Consider the following 27940-nt stretch of genomic DNA (forward strand, 5'->3'; position numbering starts at 1 on the left):
CTCCATGAAGTACAAGAAGCACTTTGAGGAGCCAATGATTATAAAAATAAATGTCTATGAACTAGGAATCAGCCCCAAACACCTCAAAGCTACAGACAACAAAACAAATGCACCCTGCCAGCCTATACCTTCTGCTAAGACTACCGATCAACCACACTTGATTGATCTTTCATCCCAAGAAAGCTCTTGGATTCAGACACCATTGAGCAATAGGGTAATTGATGATATTTGATTTAACTTTCAACCAGTTCCAAGCATTTTTACCTCTTCCACTAGATTTTCCACCCTCAATTCCTTATTACGAAAAGCTTTGTTGTTTCTTGCCTTCCAAATTACTGATTCTTGCCTTCCATATTACTGAAATGCTTGCGAATCAAATCACTTTGACTCGACACTTGAAAACTCTTCCACCCTCGATAAGACCTCCAATGTGCTCAAAATGCTCCCCCTCCTCATGATACAAAACTGATCTGACTCCAATCCAACCGCATATTGCATAGTGAACACCTGACACTCAGAGTAGATGAGACACCGACTCCTCTACGCTACATGCCACATCACATTGGCTTGAATTTTGATCAAGGACTCCTCTAATTCGCAAAGGTTTTCATTCACTGCAATTTTGTTTTGGAATAAACCTCCAAACAAAAATTGCAACTTTTGGAGGTATATCTTTATGTGAATCATTTGCAATCTATGTGTTGGACATATTGGAAATTCCCGACAAAAGCACCTTATAAGCGCTTCTAACCGAATACTTATTTGATTCACCTTCTGCACAATACCATCTATAAACTACATTCTCCTAAGTTAATAATACTACACCACGTCCCTTCACAGAGAACCAACAACAATACAATCAGACACCACTTCCTAATTAATCAAATACCAGCCTTCACACTATAAATTAAAATTGAGAACTTTACAAGCACGGTTTTATGTATTAAAGTAACCATTCTTTGATGTTGCATGTGATGGTAGTGATGGTAGAAGTCCAACATAACATAAAACTGTACGTGTGTGGTCCCTTCTAACAAATACTATACCATGTGATGTGCAATTAAAGCTTCTATTTGAACAAGTTTGATTTTGCTATCTTCCATTACTAACTCCCGCTTCCATTACTACAAGCTCATGTTACAGAAGATTCAATGCTCCTTCCTATATGTAAAGCTATATTAATATTATCTATTCTCTCGTGGTTCTCGTGCACAATATACGTCAATATAATAGTAACTTGTGAGAAGCTTCTCCTTCAATTACCTCTCTCTATAATCGCCACCTAAATGCCGATATCTATATCATCCTATCTATAACATTTGAGAATCATGTTTTCTTGCGGTTGTCCTGGTCGATTGGAATTGAGTTAGCAGAGCGAAGACTGATGTGTATAGATTTAGAGGCTATTCAGCGGCTTGGAACGAGAGCATCTAAGGTAAGGGCTCTTGTCTTGACCATGGTTTAAATGAAAATAATAGTTCATGATATTAAATTGGATATACTTCTTGATTTCAAAGGATGAGCGTGAAAGTATTTATTATGTTTTTCTTAGTTGTCATGATTGAAAGAATTGACGATTTGCAATTTTGTGAAAGTATATAATTTGATGAATGTGTGAATCATGATGATTGTTTATTTGTGAAATGGGAAATGTTTCTGAGTAATTAAAGTGATTTCCTTTGCTATGTATGAGGTTGTGTGAAAGTTTATTAATTTTACGTGGTTTTAAAGTCTAAACAAAAAGAAAGAGGGCATAGCGTGCATTGCATGTAATTGTGTCTATGCATTTCAACAAATTGTACACTTTCACAAAGAGCAAGTCCCTCTCTCTCTATCAGTATTAATTTAGTTTTTTTTATGAGATGCCGTGTTTCTATTAAACATTTTTTATTTTATATGCAAATTAATGATTAAAAGATTAAAAAAGATGAGAATAAATTGTTTTTCAATATAATATTTATGGCATAAGAGGAGATAATAAACCATTTTCCTATATTTGAAGAGTTTTATCGAGGGCACTCTAGGCATTTTGGTGGATATTAATTTAAAAGTATCAATAATAGAAGTAGTAGATTCAAAACAATAATAGTGTGTGTGATAGAGAGAGAACTTCTATTTCAGCGTTGAGTTGAGACACACAACACACATATATACCATCTTCCCATTCATTTCTGTTTACTCAACAACACAACCACACCACCAAAGAAAGGGAAAGCAAGGATGCAGAAAAGGAATAACTTAGGTGAGTCAACAACCCAAGTTAACAACCATGTAATGTAAACTTTGATCCACTCTCTCTTCTAGTCGGTAACGTATGCATGTTTTAACTTCTAAGACTAGTTATGTATAATATGAAATTAGTTATAAACCTTGCTATGTTATTTCTCTGAATTTGGTCATGATTTTGCCTTATAGAAAACTAGAAATTATTTAAATGAGACATTTATATTGAAAAAGATTAGTTTAAGTCATTTTTCATTTAGTGATGGACCATAGAGTTTTAATTGGCCAATATTAATGACCAAAAAAAGTAATCTTATGTTTTTCTCTTGTGAAGCTGCAACAGGAGGTGGAATTACCATTGAAGCTCGGCAACACGTTTGTGGAGCAACCTTTGGGCATGGGTGGAATTGGTACATTCCCTACTAGCTTCTCTAGTTTTTTTTTTTTTTTTGTTGGTAATTTGCACAATCAAAACCAATTTTAATTCAAACAATGCATACAACATTTTTTATATAAATCACTTTTGTTGCAAAACATCCAAACACAATATGTTGACGTACTCTTTTAACCAAAATTAATTTTTTAAAATTAAATTTTGGTCACTGCAAAACCAAAGTCAATGTACACCCTCATTGACAATGACATGTAACCTCTGCATTAATTTTTGTTTTTGAAAAGACCTAGGAGTACACTACATTACTTACACACGTATAGTTATTAGTATTTTATAATGTGAAGTTCTCAAAATGGTAACAGAATGAGAAAGCTAGAATGATTTTTCCATTTACTAAATGAGAACACAGGGAGAAAATTAATAAGTTACAATTATCGGTCATTTGTAGGAAATAAAACCGGCTAAGGTTTTGTTTGCGAGTTTTGAGGGGAAGGAAAGGAAAGGCTAAGGAGGGGAAGGGAAGGAAAGGGAGGGAAGGGAGAAAGGAGGGAAAATCTGTTGGAACAAAATGTGTTTAACAATGAACCTTAAAGAGTTTTGATGATAACAAGGTATTAAAAATTGTAAATTGGACTAGCTAATATTTGTTCAAGTGTACAGGACCATAATTATAAAGTTACATCATCATTGGTTCTGAATGAGCAAATAAAGAGCTATGGAAACAACAAAAATTTGAAGCTTGGACGCTCCTGAAGGCAACTTGCTACTGAAGAGAAAAAGCGCTCCTGAAGTCAAGCTGCTCCTGAAGAAATAGCGCTCCTGAAGTAGGCTGCTCCTGAAGAATAGTGCTTCTGAAGACAAGAGGTCCAGAAGCCACATCATCAGAAGCTGCGTCATCAGAAGCTGCAGAAGTCATATCATCAGAAGCTGCATCATCAGAAGCTGCATCATCAGAAGCCATTTCACCAGAAGCTGAATATCAACTGGATTTGCAAAGAATCAAGAATTGAAGAATTATCAATGCAAAAGCTGTCTATTGGATTCGAAAACACAAACAAAGGATTAGTGGATTTTGCAACGGTCATTTCAAAGGTGTTTGAAGGCGTGTGTTTGCAATTTGGACGAAAGCGTTGACATTGTACTTTGTACGAATTGTACAACCACGTTCTCCACTACTCTGTTTTGTGTCCGCGCTACAGGACAAGAAAACAGCTCCAGAATACGGTTTCGCCTGCATAGATGTTCCTTTGGATAAGGAATGGATTTCAAATTTGTTCTTCATAGGACAACAGCCAAATCAGGCAAAAGATTATTGGTGAAAGATCAAGCTTCAACAACGACTCTTTGGTGTGCTGGCAATTTCACAACGTCTCTCTCACACCTCTATATAAAGGAGTGAAGACCTAGAGAATTGGTAATGCAAGAACGCTGAACGAAAGACTCACAAGATTTTCACAAGTACCAAACCTCTGCTGAAATTGTTCTGCATTCACTTAGAATTTCTGTGTCTCAAAGTCATATCTTAGAAATTCTTAAGTCCATTGAGTCTGTATCTGATTTGTATTGTGAGCACCTCTGATTGTATATCAAGTGTTCAACCTTAAACAATTTTCTGTGTAATTTTGTTTAGTTAGGAAGTCTCTTGCAGTTGTGCTTGAGCAGGAAGTCTCTTGATTGTGTTCTTGAGCAAAGGAAGTCTCTTGCTTGTGTGCTTGAGCATTGGAAGTCTCTTGCTTGTGTGCTTGAGCATTTGTAATCAGATATTACTCATAGTGAAATCTCCTTGGAAGTGCAAGGGGGACTGGACTACTTCCGGATTGTGGAAGGAACCAGTATAATTGCTTTGTGTCGTTCTTCTTCTCTCTCTCTGTTTTATTCCGCTGCATTTAGATTCTGATTATCACTTCAGAAGCTGTCTCGCTTAGCTTCTGATCAGTGTGTTCAGTTTTTTAGGAGAAACGAAGAATTTTTCTAAAACACAATTCAACCCCCCTTCTTGTGTTTTTTCTCACCTTCAATTGGTATCTAGAGCCTTGGTCTGTTGTGTATCACTTAACCGTGCAACAGTCAAAGATCTGAGAAAAACATGACTACTCCTCCTCCTGATGGTGATACTAGCTATAAAAATGTCTCACATGATTATAGTGATAGTAAGAAAACCAGTGTTGGAAAAGTTCCAAAGTTCAATGGAGATGCTGAAGAGTTCTCTTGGTGGAAGACCAATTTTTACAGTTACATCATGAGCCTAGATGAAGAATTGTGGGATATTCTGGAAGACGGCGTTGGTGGTTTAGTCCTTGATGAAGAAGGAGCTGCTGTGGATAGAAAGAAACATACTCCAGAACTGAGGAAACTCTACAAGAAGCATCATATTATCAGAGGAGCTCTTGTCACGGCCATACCCAAAGCAGAATACATGAAGATGAGTGACAAATCCACTGCTAAAGCTATGTTTGCTTCTCTCTGTTCAAATTATGAAGGGAGCAAGAAGGTCAAAGAAGCAAAGGCTCTCCTGCTTGTACATCAGTATGAGTTATTCAAGATGAAGGATGATGAAACTATTGAGGAGATGTACTCAAGGTTTCAAACTTTAGTTTCTGGGCTACAGATTCTAAAGAAGAGCTATGTTGCTTCTGATCATGTAAGCAAGATACTCAGAAGCTTACCTGCTAGATGGAGACCAAAGGTGACTGCCATTGAGGAAGCTAAAGATTTAAACACTTTAAGTGTCGAAGATCTTGTTAGTTCTCTCAAAGTTCATGAGTTAAGTCTTAATGAACATGAGTCTACTAAGAAGAGTAAATCAATAGCTCTTCCATCCAAAGGCAAGTCATCAAAAGCTCTCAAAGTGGTTGAATCTGAAGAGGAAGAACAGTCAAGTTCAGGTTCTGAACCAGATGCTGCTGAAATGGCCATGCTCTCAAACAGACTTCAATATCTGGCCAAGAAGAACAGAAAGTTTCTCTCCAGAAGGGGTAACTCCAGAAGCTCAAAGAAAGAAGATCAGAAGGGATGCTTCAACTGTAAGAAGCCTGGACACTTCATTGCTGAATGCCCTGATCTTCAAAGAGAAAAGTCAAAGGACAAGTCAAAGAGGTCTACATTCAAACCAAGCAAACTCAAGAAGCAGATTAAGCAGAGTTTAATGGCAACCTGGGATGATTTGGGTAGTGAATCTGGATCTGATAAAGAGGAAGCTGATGAAGATGCAAAGGTAGCTGTTGGGTTGGTAGCAACAGCAACTTCAGAAGCTGGATCAGATTCAGACTCAGAAGATGAAAACGAGGTATATTCCAAAATTCCCAGAGATGAACTTGTTGAGTCACTTAAAGAACTTCTTACACATTTTGAAGTAAGAACCAATGAGTTGAAGGATTTAAAAGAAAAATATGCTGATTTGGTACAACAGCAAAAATCAACTCTATTGGATCTGAAAGCTTCTGAACAAGGACTTAGGGGCTTTGATTTCATGTGTAAAACATATGAAGATCAGCTCAGGTTCTTATGTCAGAAGCTACAAGAAAAGTGTAATGAAAAACCTTTAAGTAATCATGAAATTGCTCTTGAAGATTTCATTATATCTGGCATTGACAGAAGCAGAGTAGCTTCTATGATTTATAGCATTTACAAGAACAATGGCAGAGGAATTGGTTTTCCAGAAGTGAAACTTGATAAAACCAATCTAAAGTCTTGTTGTGAATGCATCAAGGAAGGTCTGAAAACATTCTTTGTATCAGAAGGGGCTGAATTGGAAACTGTTGTTCAATCAGAACCTGAAGCTTCTAGTTCTAAGGCTAAGATTACTTCAAAGCCAAAGAACTCTAAGTCAAAGGCTATGATCAAATCTGATTCCAAGACTTCAAAGGTTAGGATCCTGAAAAGATCAGAACCTATTCCTCAGAGTCTGGTGAAACCAAAATCTGGGGTTCTGAAGTCTAAGTTTCAGAAGAAGACAGTTACTGCTTCTGAAGTACCAAAACCTAAGGTGATGGTTAATCAGAAGCAACCCAACTCACAGCACAAGGTACAAGAAGTGAAGAGTAAAGCCTTAAGTACTAACCTTCCAGGACCCATAGAACAATGGGTACCTAAATCTAAAAATGTCAATGATGCAGGTATGTCTAAGAGCAGCGCCAAAGCAAAGATCATGGTACCTAGACAGCGGTTGCTCAAGACACATGACAGGAGACAAGTCCATGTTCCTCAGCCTAACAATGAAAGAGGGAGGAAATGTGAAATTTGGAGGCAACCAGTCAGGCAAGATCATAGGTACAGGAACTATTGGTAATTCCTCTACCTCAATTAATAATGTATGGTTGGTAGATGGTCTTGAACATAACCTTTTGAGCATTAGTCAATTTTGTGATAATGGTTATGATGTGCTTTTTGAAAAACCCAACTGTACAGTAATCAACAAGGAAGACAAATCCATTGTGTTCAAGGGAAAGAGAGTTGACAATGTCTATAAAATCAATTTTTCTGAACTGGCTGATCAGAAGGTGATTTGCCTACTATCAGTGAATGATAAGAAATGGATGTGGCACAGAAGGTTGGGACATGCTAACTGGAGGTTAATCTCTAAGCTTAGTAAGTTACAACTTGTGAAAGGGCTACCAGACATTGACTATCATTCAGATGCACTCTGTGGTGCATGTCAGAGAGGGAAAATTGTGAAATCATCTTTTAAAACCAAAGACATTGTTTCAACCTCAAGACCTTTAGAATTACTCCATATTGATTTATTTGGACCAGTGAGTACTGCATCCTTATATGGAAGTAGATATGGATTAGTCATTGTTGATGATTACAGCAGATGGACTTGGGTGAAATTCATAAAGAGTAAAGATGTTGCGTGTGATGTATTCAGTAGCTTCTGCACTCAAATTCAATCTGAAAAAGAATCAAAAATTTTGAAAATCAGAAGTGATCATGGTGGAGAATTTGAAAATGAGCCATTTGAAGCTTTTTGTGAAAAACATGGAATTTTCCATGAATTCTCTTCTCCTAGAACACCACAACAAAATGGGGTTGTAGAGAGAAAGAATAGAACTTTACAAGAAATGGCCAGAACCATGATTCATGAAAACTATTTACCAAAACATTTTTGGGCAGAAGCAGTGAATACAGCATGCTATGTTCAAAACAGGATCTATATTAGACCTATTTTGGAGAAAACAGCATATGAACTCTTTAAAGGAAGAAAACCCAATATCTCTTACTTTCATCAATTTGGATGTACATGTTACATTCTGAACAACAAGCTCTACCTAAAGAAATTTGATGCCAAGGCCCAAAGAGGAATCTTTTTGGGTTACTCTGAAAGGTCAAAGGCATACAGAGTGTATAATTCAGAAACACTCTGTGTTGAAGAATCTATGCACGTTAAATTTGATGACAAGGAGCTTGAAGATAAAACTTCAAAGCAAGGTGAAAGTTCTGCAGAGATACAGGTTCCTGAAGCTACTCCAGAACCTGATCAGATAGCTGAGTCTGAAGATAGTCCAGAAGCTGAACCCACATCAGAAGCGCAAGATGAAGCTGCTTCTGATGAAGCACAAGATGACTCACATCAAGAAGATCCTCCCAGAAACACATTCAAACACAAGTCTTCACATCCTGAAGAGCTAATCATTGGAAACAAAGATAGTCCAAGAAGAACAAGATCACATTTCAGACAAGAAGAGTCAATGATTGGACTAATCTCAATGATTGAACCTACAACAGTTGATGAAGCACTTTCAGATGATGGATGGATCCTAGCTATGCAAGAAGAGTTGAATCAATTTCAAAGAAATGATGTGTGGGATCTGGTACCCAAACCTCAGCACAAGAACATTATTGGAACAAAATGGGTATTCAGAAACAAGCTGAATGAGCAAGGTGAAGTAACAAGAAACAAAGCCAGACTTGTTGCACAAGGGTATAGTCAACAAGAAGGCATTGATTACACTGAAACGTTTGCTCCAGTTGCAAGATTGGAAGCAATCAGGTTACTTCTTTCCTATGCAGTTAATCATGGCATAATATTATATCAGATGGATGTCAAGAGTGCATTTCTCAATGGTGTCATAGAAGAAGAAGTGTATGTTAAGCAACCTCCTGGATTTGAGGATATTAAATATCCTGACCATGTTTTTAAATTGAAGAAATCACTATATGGCTTGAAACAAGCTCCCAGAGCTTGGTATGATAGACTAAGTAATTTCTTAATCAAAAATAACTTTAAGAGAGGACAGGTTGACACTACACTCTTCAGAAGGACCCTTGGGAAAGATATTCTTGTTGTGCAAATATATGTTGATGATATAATATTTGGTTCTACTAATGCATCTCTTTGCAAGAAATTTTCTGAGTTAATGCAGGATGAATTTGAAATGAGCATGATGGGAGAGCTGAAGTTCTTCCTGGGCATTCAAATCAATCAATGCAAAGATGGAGTCTATGTTCATCAATCAAAGTACACAAAGGAGCTTCTAAAGAAGTTCAAACTTGAAGATTGTAAAGTGATGAACACTCCAATGCACCCTACGTGCACCTTAAGCAAAGAAGATGAAGGAGCTAAAGTAGATCAGAAGCTGTATAGAGGTATGATTGGTTCTTTGTTATACCTCACTGCATCTAGGCCAGATATTTTATTCAGTGTATGCTTGTGTGCAAGATTCCAATCAGATCCTAGAGAATCTCATATGACTGCTGTCAAGAGAATCTTCAGGTATTTGAAAGGAACAACCAATCTTGGACTCCTTTATAGGAAATCCTTAGATTATAAGCTAATTGGATTCTGTGATGCTGATTATGCTGGTGATAGGATTGAAAGAAAGTCAACCAGTGGCAATTGTCAATTTCTGGGTGATAATCTTATATCCTGGGCGAGCAAAAGACAAACAACTATTGCTATGTCTACAGCAGAAGCAGAATACATTTCAGCTGCAAGTTGTTGTACACAACTACTTTGGATGAAACATCAGTTGGAAGATTATCAGATAACTGCTAACAGTATTCCCATTTATTGTGATAATACTGCTGCTATTTGTTTGTCTAAAAATCCAATTTTGCATTCAAGAGCGAAGCACATTGAAATCAAACACCATTTTATCAGAGATTATGTTCAAAAAGGAATTTTAGATATACAATTCATTGATACTGAAAATCAATGGGCTGATATATTTACTAAGCCTTTAACTGTTGAAAGATTTGATTTTATAAAGAAAAATTTGAACATGCACTTTGTATCTGATTAAATGCTTGCTTGCTCCTGAATAGGATTTTAGGTTCTGAAGTTAGTTCAGAAGCGGTAGTCCATCAGAAGCTCTTTATTGAGGTTCTGAGGAAAACTCGCTTCTGATGATGACGTCAGCATCTGAAGTCCAGAAGCTGGATTTGTTGCTTTTGAATAGTTGAATTAGTGGAAACGTTGGAAGTTACCTTTTAAAAAGTAACTTCTGGCCCACTAACTTGGTAGTTACTCTGTGAACTTCTTACGTGGCCTGTATGTGTTGGTGTATAACTAAAAGGGCAATGATGATTTAATAGCTTTGAAAGTACTTTTCACGCGCCCCCAATTTTGTCATTAATGTTATGTTTGTTTGTCTCTTTTGAATTGCAATCGTTTTACTTCTAACACTTTGTCAATTCACACACTACTCACTCACAACAAACACATTTGCTCTCAAACCTCTTGCGAAGTAAGCGCATTCTCTCAAACTTAGAACCCTAAAATCTTCATCTTCTTCAAATCTTCGTCAATCATCAAATGGCATCATCAAGCTCAAAAGTTTCAGAATCTACATCAAACAAGCAAAGCGTATCAGAATCTGGATCCATCTACAAAGAGAAGACTATGGATATTCCATGGGAATCCTTAATAGTTCAAGTAGAGTCACCGGTGGATTTTGCTTCACTCAAGAAGTATGAAGTAAACATGGAAGGATTGATAGAGACTCAGATGCTGTCTGAGTATTTCAAGATGCTAAATGGGCCAACATATGTGAACTTGGTCAAGGACTTTTGGTTAAAAGCTGAAGTGTACAATGAAAAGCCTGCAAAAGTCGTAAGCAAACAAGCTGGGTCAAAGAAAGGGAAAATGGTCATGGATATGAATCCTACATCATTTGATAGCTTAGAAATAAGGTCTGAAGTGATGGGCATTCCTATAACCATCACTGAGGACGTTATAGCTAAAGCTTGTAGGATGGATGCAGAGGGAAGATTCCAAGAAATAGTCAGGAAGGAAGATGTCCTGCTACAAGGTTACTACAACACTCTTTTGGGTGGGAAGAAAGATGCAAAGCCTTCTGAAATGGAGATTCACAACAGGATGTTGGTGAAATTCAGTAATGATTGCTTCTTTCAAAGAGCAGGAGGATCTGACCAACCCAACAATCAACAGAAGCTAGCAATTTACTTCATGGCTATTCTGGAAAAGATAAACTTCCCAAGATATGTAATGGATCATCTCTGCTGGGCCATAAATGAAAGCACTATCAGAGGAAGAAAACAAGTACCCTATGGAAGATTGTTGTCTGAAATCTTTTATCAAGGAAGGGTGCTGGAGTTCTTAAAAAGGACAAGGAGTGCTTCTGATAGATGTTTCGAAGTCTCTACTGCTGAAAGGACTATCAGTAGCAGGAGCTTATGCTCTATGAAGTTCATCAAAGAAGCCCCTAAAGATGAAAAGTGGTTAGAGATGACAACTGCTGAAACTGAGATAATCAGGGACTTTCCTCCCATCTTTAAGGAAAGTGACTCTGATTTCCTAGTTCAATCAGTAGCTGAGTATGTCCTGGAAGAAGATGCAAGCACTCAGGAGGAAGCTGTTCCTGCTAAAGTAAAGAAGGTAAAGAGTGCCACTGCATCAGAAGCAATTACTGATAAGGGCAAGCAAAAGAAGGATGTCAAAAGAAAGAGGGGGAAAGCTGAAACAGTTTATCACAAGGAAAAACTGGATGAAGCTTTGGATGAAATAGAAAAGGAGGAAGTTGAGCCCAAGCTGAAGAAGAAAAAGGCACCTGTTGATATAAAAAGCTCTATGGTTGAGCTGACTCCTGCCAAGGCCAGAATGGCTAAGGAATTTGCTGCTTTTAAGTTATCAGAGTTACAGGAGAAGAAGAGAATAAGGGCTGCTTCTATTCCTGAGAAAAGAGTGACTTCTGATATGAAGAAAGAAGATGATGAGCAAGCTGTTCAGATGCTAGCTGAGATAAAGAGGAAAGAAGCTCAGCACAATCAGGAAAGGGATCAAAGGCTCAAGGCTTCAGGACTGGAGAATTGTGATAAATTTCTCAAGAAGAAGTCTGAAGAAGTCAAGGAAGTGGCTGTTAAAGCTTCAGAAGCGGTTCTGAAAGCACCTAGTGCTACCACTTCTGTAGCTGGCTCTTCAGTCAAGGTATGTCAGATTCCAGTCACCTCTACCCCCATTTCACCCCTTTCACCACAAGCAACTGAGCAAGAAGAAGACACTTCTGTCTTAGACAGTCTTGCTCTCCACTACTCAGGTGAATTACCCATAGACAAAACTCCAGAAGCAGCTGCTTCTGAAAATGTTGTTTCAGAAAACCCCCATCAACAAACACCTGAACCACAAAAACCCACAACACCCCCACAATCACCAATAGCCATCATTGACCCCCAACTCAACAATCAAACATCAACTTCACCACAACAACCATCAACTGAAACTGACTTTCAACCTTTACCTGAACAATCCCCAGAACCAACTCCCATGGATGTTGACATCTCTCTAGTCAATGTTCAAGCCTCAACCTCCACCACACACATTGACTCTGACCAGCCTTCATCTTCAAACACACAAACACACCTTACCTTTCCAATTCCTAACCCCATTCAAGATTTAGAAATCAGTGATTCTGATCTTGAAACCCTTGATCATCCACCCACAAACATCCTGGAATCTGGATATATCAATACTGAGCTTCTCACAATCCTGAGTCAGATGCATAATCTGGTGGATCAAAGAAGGACAATTGATCTCACAGGTGCATATGAAGACTCCTGGGCATCTCTTCAAAACCGGGCAGCTGCGGTTATTGAAGAAATCAAGGCCAAATGCATCAGAGTCAAGCAAGCTTCAGTCAGAAGGCTAATGGAGCAAGTGAATCAGAGTCTTAGAGTAAGAAGTTCTACACTGCTTCTGGCAAACCAGCCTTTCTTCTTTGAAACGGATTACTTGACCAGAGAAGCAAGGCTGTGTAAGCTTCTGAAGAAACAGATGGCACAGCAGCAGCAAGAAGCTAGAGAAAGGGAACAAGCTCTTCTTCAGAGGCAACAACAACTTGAAGAACTGTTGAAGAAGAAGATTGAAGAAATGGAAGAGATGAAGAAACAACAACAAACCAACCCTTAGTTGCACACCCTTGTGTTTTTCTTTGTTTGTTGTCTGTTTTAAAATTTCTTAGTCCTTGCTTCTGAAACCATCTTGTCTTATTTCTCTTGCTTCTGAATGCTTACTGATTCTGACTGTTTAGCTGCTTCTGACAATTGATATACATGTTCATATATTTTGCTCTGATTTATTTAGTTCACTTTCTTTTATACTCTCTCCTGTTTGAGTTTTTCTCATATCTTTTTGTCTTTTATGCTTAAATTTTTTTTGATAATGACAAAAGGGGGAGTATATGTGACAAGTATTTAAAGGCTCTGAGCCCCATTAATGGCATTTGAAATTTTTGAAAACCTTCTATCATTTTTTTTACCTTATTGGTATAAGCTATGAACGAACGAAGGAGTATCAAAATTCAAGTAAAATTAATTGAACCATTCTTCTTATCTATAAGTTAATTCTTTCAATGATTCAATTTTGTTTTTAAGCTCTGATAATTTTATTGCGCGAAAAATGAATTTAATTAACCTGGATAGAACTTAGGGGGAGCTTACAAACCTCACCTTAAAGACTATCAGACTCAGGGGGAGTTTGAGCTTACAAACCTCAGATTCTGAGCTTACAAACCTCAGAACCCCAAAGTCAACTTGTTAATTAGATTAACAACAATTGATCAATTTTAAATACTTTTGTTTGTCATCATCAAAAAGGGGGAGATTGTTGGAACAAAATGTGTTTAACAATGAACCTTAAAGAGTTTTGATGATAACAAGGTATTAAAAATTGTAAATTGGACTAGCTAATATTTGTTCAAGTGTACAGGACCATAATTATAAAGTTACATCATCATTGGTTCTGAATGAGCAAATAAAGAGCTATGGAAACAACAAAAATTTGAAGCTTGGACGCTCCTGAAGGCAACTTGCTACTGAAGAGAAAAAGCGCTCCTGAAGTCAAGCTGCTCCTGAAGAAATAGCGCTCCTGAAGTAGGCTGCTCCTGAAGAATAGTGCTTCTGAAGACAAGAGGTCCAGAAGCCACATCATCAGAAGCTGCGTCATCAGAAGCTGCAGAAGTCATATCATCAGAAGCTGCATCATCAGAAGCTGCATCATCAGAAGCCATTTCACCAGAAGCTGAATATCAACTGGATTTGCAAAGAATCAAGAATTGAAGAATTATCAATGCAAAAGCTGTCTATTGGATTCGAAAACACAAACAAAGGATTAGTGGATTTTGCAACGGTCATTTCAAAGGTGTTTGAAGGCGTGTGTTTGCAATTTGGACGAAAGCGTTGACATTGTACTTTGTACGAATTGTACAACCACGTTCTCCACTACTCTGTTTTGTGTCCGCGCTACAGGACAAGAAAACAGCTCCAGAATACGGTTTCGCCTGCATAGATGTTCCTTTGGATAAGGAATGGATTTCAAATTTGTTCTTCATAGGACAACAGCCAAATCAGGCAAAAGATTATTGGTGAAAGATCAAGCTTCAACAACGACTCTTTGGTGTGCTGGCAATTTCACAACGTCTCTCTCACACCTCTATATAAAGGAGTGAAGACCTAGAGAATTGGTAATGCAAGAACGTTGAACGAAAGACTCACAAGATTTTCACAAGTACCAAACCTCTGCTGAAATTGTTCTGCATTCACTTAGAATTTCTGTGTCTCAAAGTCATATCTTAGAAATTCTTAAGTCCATTGAGTCTGTATCTGATTTGTATTGTGAGCACCTCTGATTGTATATCAAGTGTTCAACCTTAAACAATTTTCTGTGTAATTTTGTTTAGTTAGGAAGTCTCTTGGAGTTGTGCTTGAGCAGGAAGTCTCTTGATTGTGTTCTTGAGCAAAGGAAGTCTCTTGCTTGTGTGCTTGAGCATTGGAAGTCTCTTGCTTGTGTGCTTGAGCATTTGTAATCAGATATTACTCATAGTGAAATCTCCTTGGAAGTGCAAGGGGGACTGGACTACTTCCGGATTGTGGAAGGAACCAGTATAATTGCTTTGTGTCGTTCTTCTTCTCTCTCTCTGTTTTATTCCGCTGCATTTAGATTCTGATTATCACTTCAGAAGCTGTCTCGCTTAGCTTCTGATCAGTGTGTTCAGTTTTTTAGGAGAAACGAAGAATTTTTCTAAAACACAATTCAACCCCCCCTTCTTGTGTTTTTTCTCACCTTCAATTGGTATCAGAGCCTTGGTCTGTTGTGTTTCACTTAACCGTGCAACAGTCAAAGATCTGAGAAAAACATGACTACTCCTCCTCCTGATGGTGATACTAGCTATAAAAATGTCTCACATGATTATAGTGATAGTAAGAAAACCAGTGTTGGAAAAGTTCCAAAGTTCAATGGAGATGCTGAAGAGTTCTCTTGGTGGAAGACCAATTTTTACAGTTACATCATGAGCCTAGATGAAGAATTGTGGGATATTCTGGAAGACGGCGTTGGTGGTTTAGTCCTTGATGAAGAAGGAGCTGCTGTGGATAGAAAGAAACATACTCCAGAACTGAGGAAACTCTACAAGAAGCATCATATTATCAGAGGAGCTCTTGTCACGGCCATACCCAAAGCAGAATACATGAAGATGAGTGACAAATCCACTGCTAAAGCTATGTTTGCTTCTCTCTGTTCAAATTATGAAGGGAGCAAGAAGGTCAAAGAAGCAAAGGCTCTCCTGCTTGTACATCAGTATGAGTTATTCAAGATGAAGGATGATGAAACTATTGAGGAGATGTACTCAAGGTTTCAAACTTTAGTTTCTGGGCTACAGATTCTAAAGAAGAGCTATGTTGCTTCTGATCATGTAAGCAAGATACTCAGAAGCTTACCTGCTAGATGGAGACCAAAGGTGACTGCCATTGAGGAAGCTAAAGATTTAAACACTTTAAGTGTCGAAGATCTTGTTAGTTCTCTCAAAGTTCATGAGTTAAGTCTTAATGAACATGAGTCTACTAAGAAGAGTAAATCAATAGCTCTTCCATCCAAAGGCAAGTCATCAAAAGCTCTCAAAGTGGTTGAATCTGAAGAGGAAGAACAGTCAAGTTCAGGTTCTGAACCAGATGCTGCTGAAATGGCCATGCTCTCAAACAGACTTCAATATCTGGCCAAGAAGAACAGAAAGTTTCTCTCCAGAAGGGGTAACTCCAGAAGCTCAAAGAAAGAAGATCAGAAGGGATGCTTCAACTGTAAGAAGCCTGGACACTTCATTGCTGAATGCCCTGATCTTCAAAGAGAAAAGTCAAAGGACAAGTCAAAGAGGTCTACATTCAAACCAAGCAAACTCAAGAAGCAGATTAAGCAGAGTTTAATGGCAACCTGGGATGATTTGGGTAGTGAATCTGGATCTGATAAAGAGGAAGCTGATGAAGATGCAAAGGTAGCTGTTGGGTTGGTAGCAACAGCAACTTCAGAAGCTGGATCAGATTCAGACTCAGAAGATGAAAACGAGGTATATTCCAAAATTCCCAGAGATGAACTTGTTGAGTCACTTAAAGAACTTCTTACACATTTTGAAGTAAGAACCAATGAGTTGAAGGATTTAAAAGAAAAATATGCTGATTTGGTACAACAGCAAAAATCAACTCTATTGGATCTGAAAGCTTCTGAACAAGGACTTAGGGGCTTTGATTTCATGTGTAAAACATATGAAGATCAGCTCAGGTTCTTATGTCAGAAGCTACAAGAAAAGTGTAATGAAAAACCTTTAAGTAATCATGAAATTGCTCTTGAAGATTTCATTATATCTGGCATTGACAGAAGCAGAGTAGCTTCTATGATTTATAGCATTTACAAGAACAATGGCAGAGGAATTGGTTTTCCAGAAGTGAAACTTGATAAAACCAATCTAAAGTCTTGTTGTGAATGCATCAAGGAAGGTCTGAAAACATTCTTTGTACCAGAAGGGGCTGAGTTGGAAACTGTTGTTCAATCAGAACCTGAAGCTTCTAGTTCTAAGGCTAAGATTACTTCAAAGCCAAAGAACTCTAAGTCAAAGGCTATGATCAAATCTGATTCCAAGACTTCAAAGGTTAGGATCCTGAAAAGATCAGAACCTATTCCTCAGAGTCTGGTGAAACCAAAATCTGGGGTTCTGAAGTCTAAGTTTCAGAAGAAGACAGTTACTGCTTCTGAAGTACCAAAACCTAAGGTGATGGTTAATCAGAAGCAACCCAACTCACAGTACAAGGTACAAGAAGTGAAGAGTAAAGCCTTAAGTACTAACCTTCCAGGACCCATAGAACAATGGGTACCTAAATCTAAAAATGTCAATGATGCAGGTATGTCTAAGAGCAGCGCCAAAGCAAAGATCATGGTACCTAGACAGCGGTTGCTCAAGACACATGACAGGAGACAAGTCCATGTTCCTCAGCCTAACAATGAAAGAGGGAGGAAATGTGAAATTTGGAGGCAACCAGTCAGGCAAGATCATAGGTACAGGAACTATTGGTAATTCCTCTACCTCAATTAATAATGTATGGTTGGTAGATGGTCTTGAACATAACCTTTTGAGCATTAGTCAATTTTGTGATAATGGTTATGATGTGCTTTTTGAAAAACCCAACTGTACAGTAATCAACAAGGAAGACAAATCCATTGTGTTCAAGGGATAGAGAGTTGACAATGTCTATAAAATCAATTTTTCTGAACTGGCTGATCAGAAGGTGATTTGCCTACTATCAGTGAATGATAAGAAATGGATGTGGCACAGAAGGTTGGGACATGCTAACTGGAGGTTAATCTCTAAGCTTAGTAAGTTACAACTTGTGAAAGGGCTACCAGACATTGACTATCATTCAGATGCACTCTGTGGTGCATGTCAGAGAGGGAAAATTGTGAAATCATCTTTTAAAACCAAAGACATTGTTTCAACCTCAAGACCTTTAGAATTACTCCATATTGATTTATTTGGACCAGTGAATACAGCATGCTATGTTCAAAACAGGATCTATATTAGACCTATTTTGGAGAAAACAGCATATGAACTCTTTAAAGGAAGAAAACCCAATATCTCTTACTTTCATCAATTTGGATGTACATGTTACATTCTGAACAACAAGCTCTACCTAAAGAAATTTGATGCCAAGGCCCAAAGAGGAATCTTTTTAGGTTACTCTGAAAGGTCAAAGGCATACAGAGTGTATAATTCAGAAACACTCTGTGTTGAAGAATCTATGCACGTTAAATTTGATGACAAGGAGCTTGAAGATAAAACTTCAAAGCAAGGTGAAAGTTCTGCAGAGATACAGGTTCCTGAAGCTACTCCAGAACCTGATCAGATAGCTGAGTCTGAAGATAGTCCAGAAGCTGAACCCACATCAGAAGCGCAAGATGAAGCTGCTTCTGATGAAGCACAAGATGACTCACATCAAGAAGATCCTCCCAGAAACACATTCAAACACAAGTCTTCACATCCTGAAGAGCTAATCATTGGAAACAAAGATAGTCCAAGAAGAACAAGATCACATTTCAGACAAGAAGAGTCAATGATTGGACTAATCTCAATGATTGAACCTACAACAGTTGATGAAGCACTTTCAGATGATGGATGGATCCTAGCTATGCAAGAAGAGTTGAATCAATTTCAAAGAAATGATGTGTGGGATCTGGTACCCAAACCTCAGCACAAGAACATTATTGGAACAAAATGGGTATTCAGAAACAAGCTGAATGAGCAAGGTGAAGTAACAAGAAACAAAGCCAGACTTGTTGCACAAGGGTATAGTCAACAAGAAGGCATTGATTACACTGAAACGTTTGCTCCAGTTGCAAGATTGGAAGCAATCGGGTTACTTCTTTCCTATGCAGTTAATCATGGCATAATATTATATCAGATGGATGTCAAGAGTGCATTTCTCAATGGTGTCATAGAAGAAGAAGTGTATGTTAAGCAACCTCCTGGATTTGAGGATATTAAATATCCTGACCATGTTTTTAAATTGAAGAAATCACTATATGGCTTGAAACAAGCTCCCAGAGCTTGGTATGATAGACTAAGTAATTTCTTAATCAAAAATAACTTTAAGAGAGGACAGGTTGACACTACACTCTTCAGAAGGACCCTTGGGAAAGATATTCTTGTTGTGCAAATATATGTTGATGATATAATATTTGGTTCTACTAATGCATCTCTTTGCAAGGAATTTTCTGAGTTAATGCAGGATGAATTTGAAATGAGCATGATGGGAGAGCTGAAGTTCTTCCTGGGCATTCAAATCAATCAATGCAAAGATGGAGTCTATGTTCATCAATCAAAGTACACAAAGGAGCTTCTGAAGAAGTTCAAACTTGAAGATTGTAAAGTGATGAACACTCCAATGCACCCTACGTGCACCTTAAGCAAAGAAGATGAAGGAGCTAAAGTAGATCAGAAGCTGTATAGAGGTATGATTGGTTCTTTGTTATACCTCACTGCATCTAGGCCAGATATTTTATTCAGTGTATGCTTGTGTGCAAGATTCCAATCAGATCCTAGAGAATCTCATATGACTGCTGTCAAGAGAATCTTCAGGCATTTGAAAGGAACAACCAATCTTGGACTCCTTTATAGGAAATCCTTAGATTATAAGCTAATTGGATTCTGTGATGCTGATTATGCTGGTGATAGGATTGAAAGAAAGTCAACCAGTGGCAATTGTCAATTTCTGGGTGATAATCTTATATCCTGGGCCAGCAAAAGACAAACAACTATTGCTATGTCTACAGCAGAAGCAGAATACATTTCAGCTGCAAGTTGTTGTACACAACTACTTTGGATGAAACATCAGCTGGAAGATTATCAGATAACTGCTAACAGTATTCCCATTTATTGTGATAATACTGCTGCTATTTGTTTGTCTAAAAATCCAATTTTGCATTCAAGAGCGAAGCACATTGAAATCAAACACCATTTTATCAGAGATTATGTTCAAAAAGGAATTTTAGATATACAATTCATTGATACTGAAAATCAATGGGCTGATATATTTACTAAGCCTTTAACTGTTGAAAGATTTGATTTTATAAAGAAAAATTTGAACATGCACTTTGTATCTGATTAAATGCTTGCTTGCTCCTGAATAGGATTTTAGGTTCTGAAGTTAGTTCAGAAGCGGTAGTCCATCAGAAGCTCTTTATTGAGGTTCTGAGGAAAACTCGCTTCTGATGATGACGTCAGCATCTGAAGTCCAGAAGCTGGATTTGTTGCTTCTGAATAGTTGAATTAGTGGAAACGTTGGAAGTTACCTTTTAAAAAAGTAACTTCTGGCCCACTAACTTGGTAGTTACTCTGTGAACTTCTTACGTGGCCTGTATGTGTTGGTGTATAACTAAAAGGGCAATGATGATTTAATAGCTTTGAAAGTACTTTTCACGCGCCCCCAATTTTGTCATTAATGTTATGTTTGTTTGTCTCTTTTGAATTGCAATCGTTTTACTTCTAACACTTTGTCAATTCACACACTACTCACTCACAACAAACACATTTGCTCTCAAACCTCTTGCGAAGTAAGCGCATTCTCTCAAACTTAGAACCCTAAAATCTTCATCTTCTTCAAATCTTCGTCAATCATCAAATGGCATCATCAAGCTCAAAAGTTTCAGAATCTACATCAAACAAGCAAAGCGTATCAGAATCTGGGTCCATCTACAAAGAGAAGACTATGGATATTCCATGGGAATCCTTAATAGTTCAAGTAGAGTCACCGGTGGATTTTGCTTCACTCAAGAAGTATGAAGTAAACATGGAAGGATTGATAGAGACTCAGATGCTGTCTGAGTATTTCAAGATGCTAAATGGGCCAACATATGTGAACTTGGTCAAGGACTTTTGGTTAAAAGCTGAAGTGTACAATGAAAAGCCTGCAAAAGTCGTAAGCAAACAAGCTGGGTCAAAGAAAGGGAAAATGGTCATGGATATGAATCCTACATCATTTGATAGCTTAGAAATAAGGTCTGAAGTGATGGGCATTCCTATAACCATCACTGAGGACGTTATAGCTAAAGCTTGTAGGATGGATGCAGAGGGAAGATTCCAAGAAATAGTCAGGAAGGAAGATGTCCTGCTACAAGGTTACTACAACACTCTTTTGGGTGGGAAGAAAGATGCAAAGCCTTCTGAAATGGAGATTCACAACAGGATGTTGGTGAAATTCAGTAATGATTGCTTCTTTCAAAGAGCAGGAGGATCTGACCAACCCAACAATCAACAGAAGCTAGCAATTTACTTCATGGCTATTCTGGAAAAGATAAACTTCCCAAGATATGTAATGGATCATCTCTGCTGGGCCATAAATGAAAGCACTATCAGAGGAAGAAAACAAGTACCCTATGGAAGATTGCTGTCTGAAATCTTTTATCAAGGAAGGGTGCTGGAGTTCTTAAAAAGGACAAGGAGTGCTTCTGATAGATGTTTCGAAGTCTCTACTGCTGAAAGGACTATCAGTAGCAGGAGCTTATGCTCTATGAAGTTCATCAAAGAAGCCCCTAAAGATGAAAAGTGGTTAGAGATGACAACTGCTGAAACTGAGATAATCAGGGACTTTCCTCCCATCTTTAAGGAAAGTGACTCTGATTTCCTAGTTCAATCAGTAGCTGAGTATGTCCTGGAAGAAGATGCAAGCACTCAGGAGGAAGCTGTTCCTGCTAAAGTAAAGAAGGTAAAGAGTGCCACTGCATCAGAAGCAATTACTGATAAGGGCAAGCAAAAGAAGGATGTCAAAAGAAAGAGGGGGAAAGCTGAAACAGTTTATCACAAGGAAAAACTGGATGAAGCTTTGGATGAAATAGAAAAGGAGGAAGTTGAGCCCAAGCTGAAGAAGAAAAAGGCACCTGTTGATATAAAAAGCTCTATGGTTGAGCTGACTCCTGCCAAGGCCAGAATGGCTAAGGAATTTGCTGCTTTTAAGTTATCAGAGTTACAGGAGAAGAAGAGAATAAGGGCTGCTTCTATTCCTGAGAAAAGAGTGACTTCTGATATGAAGAAAGAAGATGATGAGCAAGCTGTTCAGATGCTAGCTGAGATAAAGAGGAAAGAAGCTCAGCACAATCAGGAAAGGGATCAAAGGCTCAAGGCTTCAGGACTGGAGAATTGTGATAAATTTCTCAAGAAGAAGTCTGAAGAAGTCAAGGAAGTGGCTGTTAAAGCTTCAGAAGCGGTTCTGAAAGCACCTAGTGCTACCACTTCTGTAGCTGGCTCTTCAGTCAAGGTATGTCAGATTCCAGTCACCTCTACCCCCATTTCACCCCTTTCACCACAAGCAACTGAGCAAGAAGAAGACACTTCTGTCTTAGACAGTCTTGCTCTCCACTACTCAGGTGAATTACCCATAGACAAAACTCCAGAAGCAGCTGCTTCTGAAAATGTTGTTTCAGAAAACCCCCATCAACAAACACCTGAACCACAAAAACCCACAACACCCCCACAATCACCAATAGCCATCATTGACCCCCAACTCAACAATCAAACATCAACTTCACCACAACAACCATCAACTGAAACTGACTTTCAACCTTTACCTGAACAATCCCCAGAACCAACTCCCATGGATGTTGACATCTCTCTAGTCAATGTTCAAGCCTCAACCTCTACCACTCACATTGCCTCTGACCAGCCTTCATCTTCAAACACACAAACACACCTTACCTTTCCAATTCCTAACCCCATTCAAGATTTAGAAATCAGTGATTCTGATCTTGAAACCCTTGATCATCCACCCACAAACATCCTGGAATCTGGATATATCAATACTGAGCTTCTCACAATCCTGAGTCAGATGCATAATCTGGTGGATCAAAGAAGGACAATTGATCTCACAAGTGCATATGAAGACTCCTGGGCATCTCTTCAAAACCGGGCAGCTGCGGTTATTGAAGAAATCAAGGCCAAATGCATCAGAGTCAAGCAAGCTTCAGTCAGAAGGCTAATGGAGCAAGTGAATCAGAGTCTTAGAGTAAGAAGTTCTACACTGCTTCTGGCAAACCAGCCTTTCTTCTTTGAAACGGATTACTTGACCAGAGAAGCAAGGCTGTGTAAGCTTCTGAAGAAACAGATGGCACAGCAGCAGCAAGAAGCTAGAGAAAGGGAACAAGCTCTTCTTCAGAGGCAACAACAACTTGAAGAACTGTTGAAGAAGAAGATTGAAGAAATGGAAGAGATGAAGAAACAACAACAAACCAACCCTTAGTTGCACACCCTTGTGTTTTTTCTTTGTTTGTTGTCTGTTTTAAAATTTCTTAGTCCTTGCTTCTGAAACCATCTTGTCTTATTTCTCTTGCTTCTGAATGCTTACTGATTCTGACTGTTTAGCTGCTTCTGACAATTGATATACATGTTCATATATTTTGCTCTGATTTATTTAGTTCACTTTCTTTTATACTCTCTCCTGTTTGAGTTTTTCTCATATCTTTTTGTCTTTTATGCTTAAATTTTTTTTGATAATGACAAAAGGGGGAGTATATGTGACAAGTATTTAAAGGCTCTGAGCCCCATTAATGGCATTTGAAATTTTTGAAAAACTTTCTATCATTTTTTTTACCTTATTGGTATAAGCTATGAACGAACGAAGGAGTATCAAAATTCAAGTAAAATTAATTGAACCATTCTTCTTATCTATAAGTTAATTCTTTCAATGATTCAATTTTGTTTTTAAGCTCTGATAATTTTATTGCGCGAAAAATGAATTTAATTAACCTGGATAGAACTTAGGGGGAGCTTACAAACCTCACCTTAAAGACTATCAGACTCAGGGGGAGTTTGAGCTTACAAACCTCAGATTCTGAGCTTACAAACCTCAGAACCCCAAAGTCAACTTGTTAATTAGATTAACAACAATTGATCAATTTTAAATACTTTTGTTTGTCATCATCAAAAAGGGGGAGATTGTTGGAACAAAATGTGTTTAACAATGAACCTTAAAGGGTTTTGATGATAACAAGGTATTAAAAATTGTAAATTGGACTAGCTAATATTTGTTCAAGTGTACAGGACCATAATTATAAAGTTACATCATCATTGGTTCTGAATGAGCAAATAAAGAGCTATGGAAACAACCAAAATTTGAAGCTTGGACGCTCCTGAAGGCAACTTGCTACTGAAGAGAAAAAGCGCTCCTGAAGTCAAGCTGCTCCTGAAGAAATAGCGCTCCTGAAGTAGGCTGCTCCTGAAGAATAGTGCTTCTGAAGACAAGAGGTCCAGAAGCCACATCATCAGAAGCTGCGTCATCAGAAGCTGCGGAAGTCATATCATCAGAAGCTGCATCATCAGAAGCCATTTCACCAGAAGCTGAATATCAACTGGATTTGCAAAGAATCAAGAATTGAAGAATTATCAATGCAAAAGCTGTCTATTGGATTCGAAAACACAAACAAAGGATTAGTGGAGTTTGCAACGGTCATTTCAAAGGTGTTTGAAGGCGTGTGTTTGCAATTTGAACGAAAGCGTTGACATTGTACTTTGTACGAATTGTACAACCACGTTCTCCACTACTCTGTTTTGTGTCCGCGCTACAGGACAAGAAAACAGCTCCAGAATACGGTTTCGCCTGCATAGATGTTCCTTTGGATAAGGAATGGATTTCAAATTTGTTCTTCATAGGACAACAGCCAAATCAGGCAAAAGATTATTGGTGAAAGATCAAGCTTCAACAACGACTCTTTGGTGTGCTGGCAATTTCACAACGTCTCTCTCACACCTCTATATAAAGGAGTGAAGACCTAGAGAATTGGTAATGCAAGAACGCTGAACGAAAGACTCACAAGATTTTCACAAGTACCAAACCTCTGCTGAAATTGTTCTGCATTCACTTAGAATTTCTGTGTCTCAAAGTCATATCTTAGAAATTCTTAAGTCCATTGAGTCTGTATCTGATTTGTATTGTGAGCACCTCTGATTGTATATCAAGTGTTCAACCTTAAACAATTTTCTGTGTAATTTTGTTTAGTTAGGAAGTCTCTTGCAGTTGTGCTTGAGCAGGAAGTCTCTTGATTGTGTTCTTGAGCAAAGGAAGTCTCTTGCTTGTGTGCTTGAGCATTGGAAGTCTCTTGCTTGTGTGCTTGAGCATTTGTAATCAGATATTACTCATAGTGAAATCTCCTTGGAAGTGCAAGGGGGACTGGACTACTTCCGGATTGTGGAAGGAACCAGTATAATTGCTTTGTGTCGTTCTTCTTCTCTCTCTCTGTTTTATTCCGCTGCATTTAGATTCTGATTATCACTTCAGAAGCTGTCTCGCTTAGCTTCTGATCAGTGTGTTCAGTTTTTTAGGAGAAACGAAGAATTTTTCTAAAACACAATTCAACCCCCCCTTCTTGTGTTTTTTCTCACCTTCAGAATTATCAATGCAAAAGCTGTCTATTGGATTCGAAAACACAAACAAAGGATTAGTGGATTTTGCAACGGTCATTTCAAAGGTGTTTGAAGGCGTGTGTTTGCAATTTGGACGAAAGCGTTGACATTGTACTTTGTACGAATTGTACAACCACGTTCTCCACTACTCTGTTTTGTGTCCGCGCTACAGGACAAGAAAACAGCTCCAGAATACGGTTTCGCCTGCATAGATGTTCCTTTGGATAAGGAATGGATTTCAAATTTGTTCTTCATAGGACAACAGCCAAATCAGGCAAAAGATTATTGGTGAAAGATCAAGCTTCAACAACGACTCTTTGGTGTGCTGGCAATTTCACAACGTCTCTCTCACACCTCTATATAAAGGAGTGAAGACCTAGAGAATTGGTAATGCAAGAACGCTGAACGAAAGACTCACAAGATTTTCACAAGTACCAAACCTCTGCTGAAATTGTTCTGCATTCACTTAGAATTTCTGTGTCTCAAAGTCATATCTTAGAAATTCTTAAGTCCATTGAGTCTGTATCTGATTTGTATTGTGAGCACCTCTGATTGTATATCAAGTGTTCAACCTTAAACAATTTTCTGTGTAATTTTGTTTAGTTAGGAAGTCTCTTGCAGTTGTGCTTGAGCAGGAAGTCTCTTGATTGTGTTCTTGAGCAAAGGAAGTCTCTTGCTTGTGTGCTTGAGCATTGGAAGTCTCTTGCTTGTGTGCTTGAGCATTTGTAATCAGATATTACTCATAGTGAAATCTCCTTGGAAGTGCAAGGGGGACTGGACTACTTCCGGATTGTGGAAGGAACCAGTATAATTGCTTTGTGTCGTTCTTCTTCTCTCTCTCTGTTTTATTCCGCTGCATTTAGATTCTGATTATCACTTCAGAAGCTGTCTCGCTTAGCTTCTGATCAGTGTGTTCAGTTTTTTAGGAGAAACGAAGAATTTTTCTAAAACACAATTCAACCCCCCTTCTTGTGTTTTTTCTCACCTTCAAAATCTTCCCTTTGTTTGGGAGTTAAAGAAACCAACAAGGAAAGGAGATGGAGGACTTATGTGATAATTTTACTATTTTACCATCTTTTTCTCTTAAAATCAATACATTATATTATACTTTGTAATTTATCTTGTAAATTATAATTGGAATTTTGAATTATTATGAGGAAAAAATTGTCAATTTGTATGTTTAACCCTCAAAAACCCTCCAATTTGGGGGAACTTTAAAATTGGACAAATAAAGCCCTTCAAAACCCCCCAAAACCTTTCCATTGTTTTTGTAAAACTCCCAAACAAGGGTTTACCTCTCCATAAGTCTTTCCTTTCCCTCCCCTCCCCTCCAAAACCCAACTCGCAAACAAAGTCTAAGAAGAGATAAAATATCTTGCAAAGTTTGACTAGAACACTATTAATACTTATTAAGTAGTACGCATAAAGAGACACTTACCACAAAATATTAGATCATTTTTTTTATTGTAAAAAAATAATATCTCTATGTATGTGTCTAAACACTATATATTTTTAATCTTGTTGATTAGATCAAATCGACAAATTATTATAGAAAAATTTAAAACCATTTAATACGTACTTTATAATAACTTTAAATGAATGTATAATAAGCTTTTAAAAATATAAGCAAATGTCAAGTTGCAAAACCATTTTAACTTTATGGGCTGATTTGTGTGTATTAATCAATTCTCAAATGTGAGCTTCCCAACTTGAGACTCTAATGACGTGGCAATTGGAATTTTCAATGGCTATAAATACTCTCAATCATATACATACTTATTGTTCATTCATGCCAACAAAGAGAACAGAACATTGTGTAAATTTTACTTCCTCCAACTTTTAATCTCTATTGAACTTGTGTTTGTTTCTTTATATTAACACTCTTTATTAGTTTCTGACTTTCACTTAAAAATCTTTGTTTTACGTAATTTGTTTTTGTAAAGGTTGTTTCTTACTTCCTCCCATCACTAAACCTATATTATTTAACATTAAAAACGTTTCTGACTTTCACTTAAAATCTTTGTTTTACATGATTAGTTTTTTTAAAGGTTCTTTGTTACTTATTTCCATGCAGTTTTGAACCATGCACTAATTATTTTTTGTGGTTGATATTTGCAGGAAACAATCGTGAATTTTTCAGAGAGAGAATGTTGACAGAAGGTGTGATGATGCAAGTGGTTGATATCAGCGATAATCTACCAAAGATGTCGTTTTTACCGAAAAATATATTTGCAAAATTATCACCCTTTTCAACGTCAAACATTCATAAGATGAAGAAAGTGTTATTGAATGTTTCTGTTTCTGAATATGCTCGTGTTGAAAATATGATGAGGGAGTCTCTAGGAGAGTGTGAGGGTAGTACTAGTTGAAGTGAAGTAAAAAAAATGTGTCAAGTCCACGAAGGAAATGGTTGAGTTCGTAAAATCTGTTTTGGGTAACAATGTTGTGGTTCGCATAACTGGGTCAGGGAAGATTGTGGTGATTGGTAAGGTTTGTAAACTTAATGGTGGGAATGTGACAATGCCAATAACATGTCATAAACATTTGTTCCTATACATGCTTGTATACTACCATCATTCTAACCCTATGGTGCGTCTCTATCAAGTTGATTTACTAGAACCCAAGAATATAATATATCTTTGTGTGTGCGCGCGCGTGCGTGTGT

At 37.8% G+C, this 27940-nt stretch overlaps 1 long non-coding RNA gene across 1 annotated transcript; it reads left to right on the forward strand.

Annotated features, from left to right (window-relative positions):
• The first annotated feature begins 51 nt into the window (after positions 1-51).
• On the forward strand, positions 52-27907 carry LOC146920971 (uncharacterized). The gene is made up of 3 exons (XR_015011957.1): positions 52-2242; positions 2558-2633; positions 27394-27907. It is a non-coding gene; the product is annotated as an uncharacterized LOC146920971 (long non-coding RNA).
• Positions 27908-27940: the final 33 nt, after the last annotated feature.

The sequence above is a fragment of the Medicago sativa genome, chromosome 5, assembly GCF_051527215.1.
Source record: "Medicago sativa cultivar Bolivia chromosome 5, Bolivia_mono, whole genome shotgun sequence".
NCBI classification, from domain to species: domain Eukaryota; kingdom Viridiplantae; phylum Streptophyta; class Magnoliopsida; order Fabales; family Fabaceae; genus Medicago; species Medicago sativa.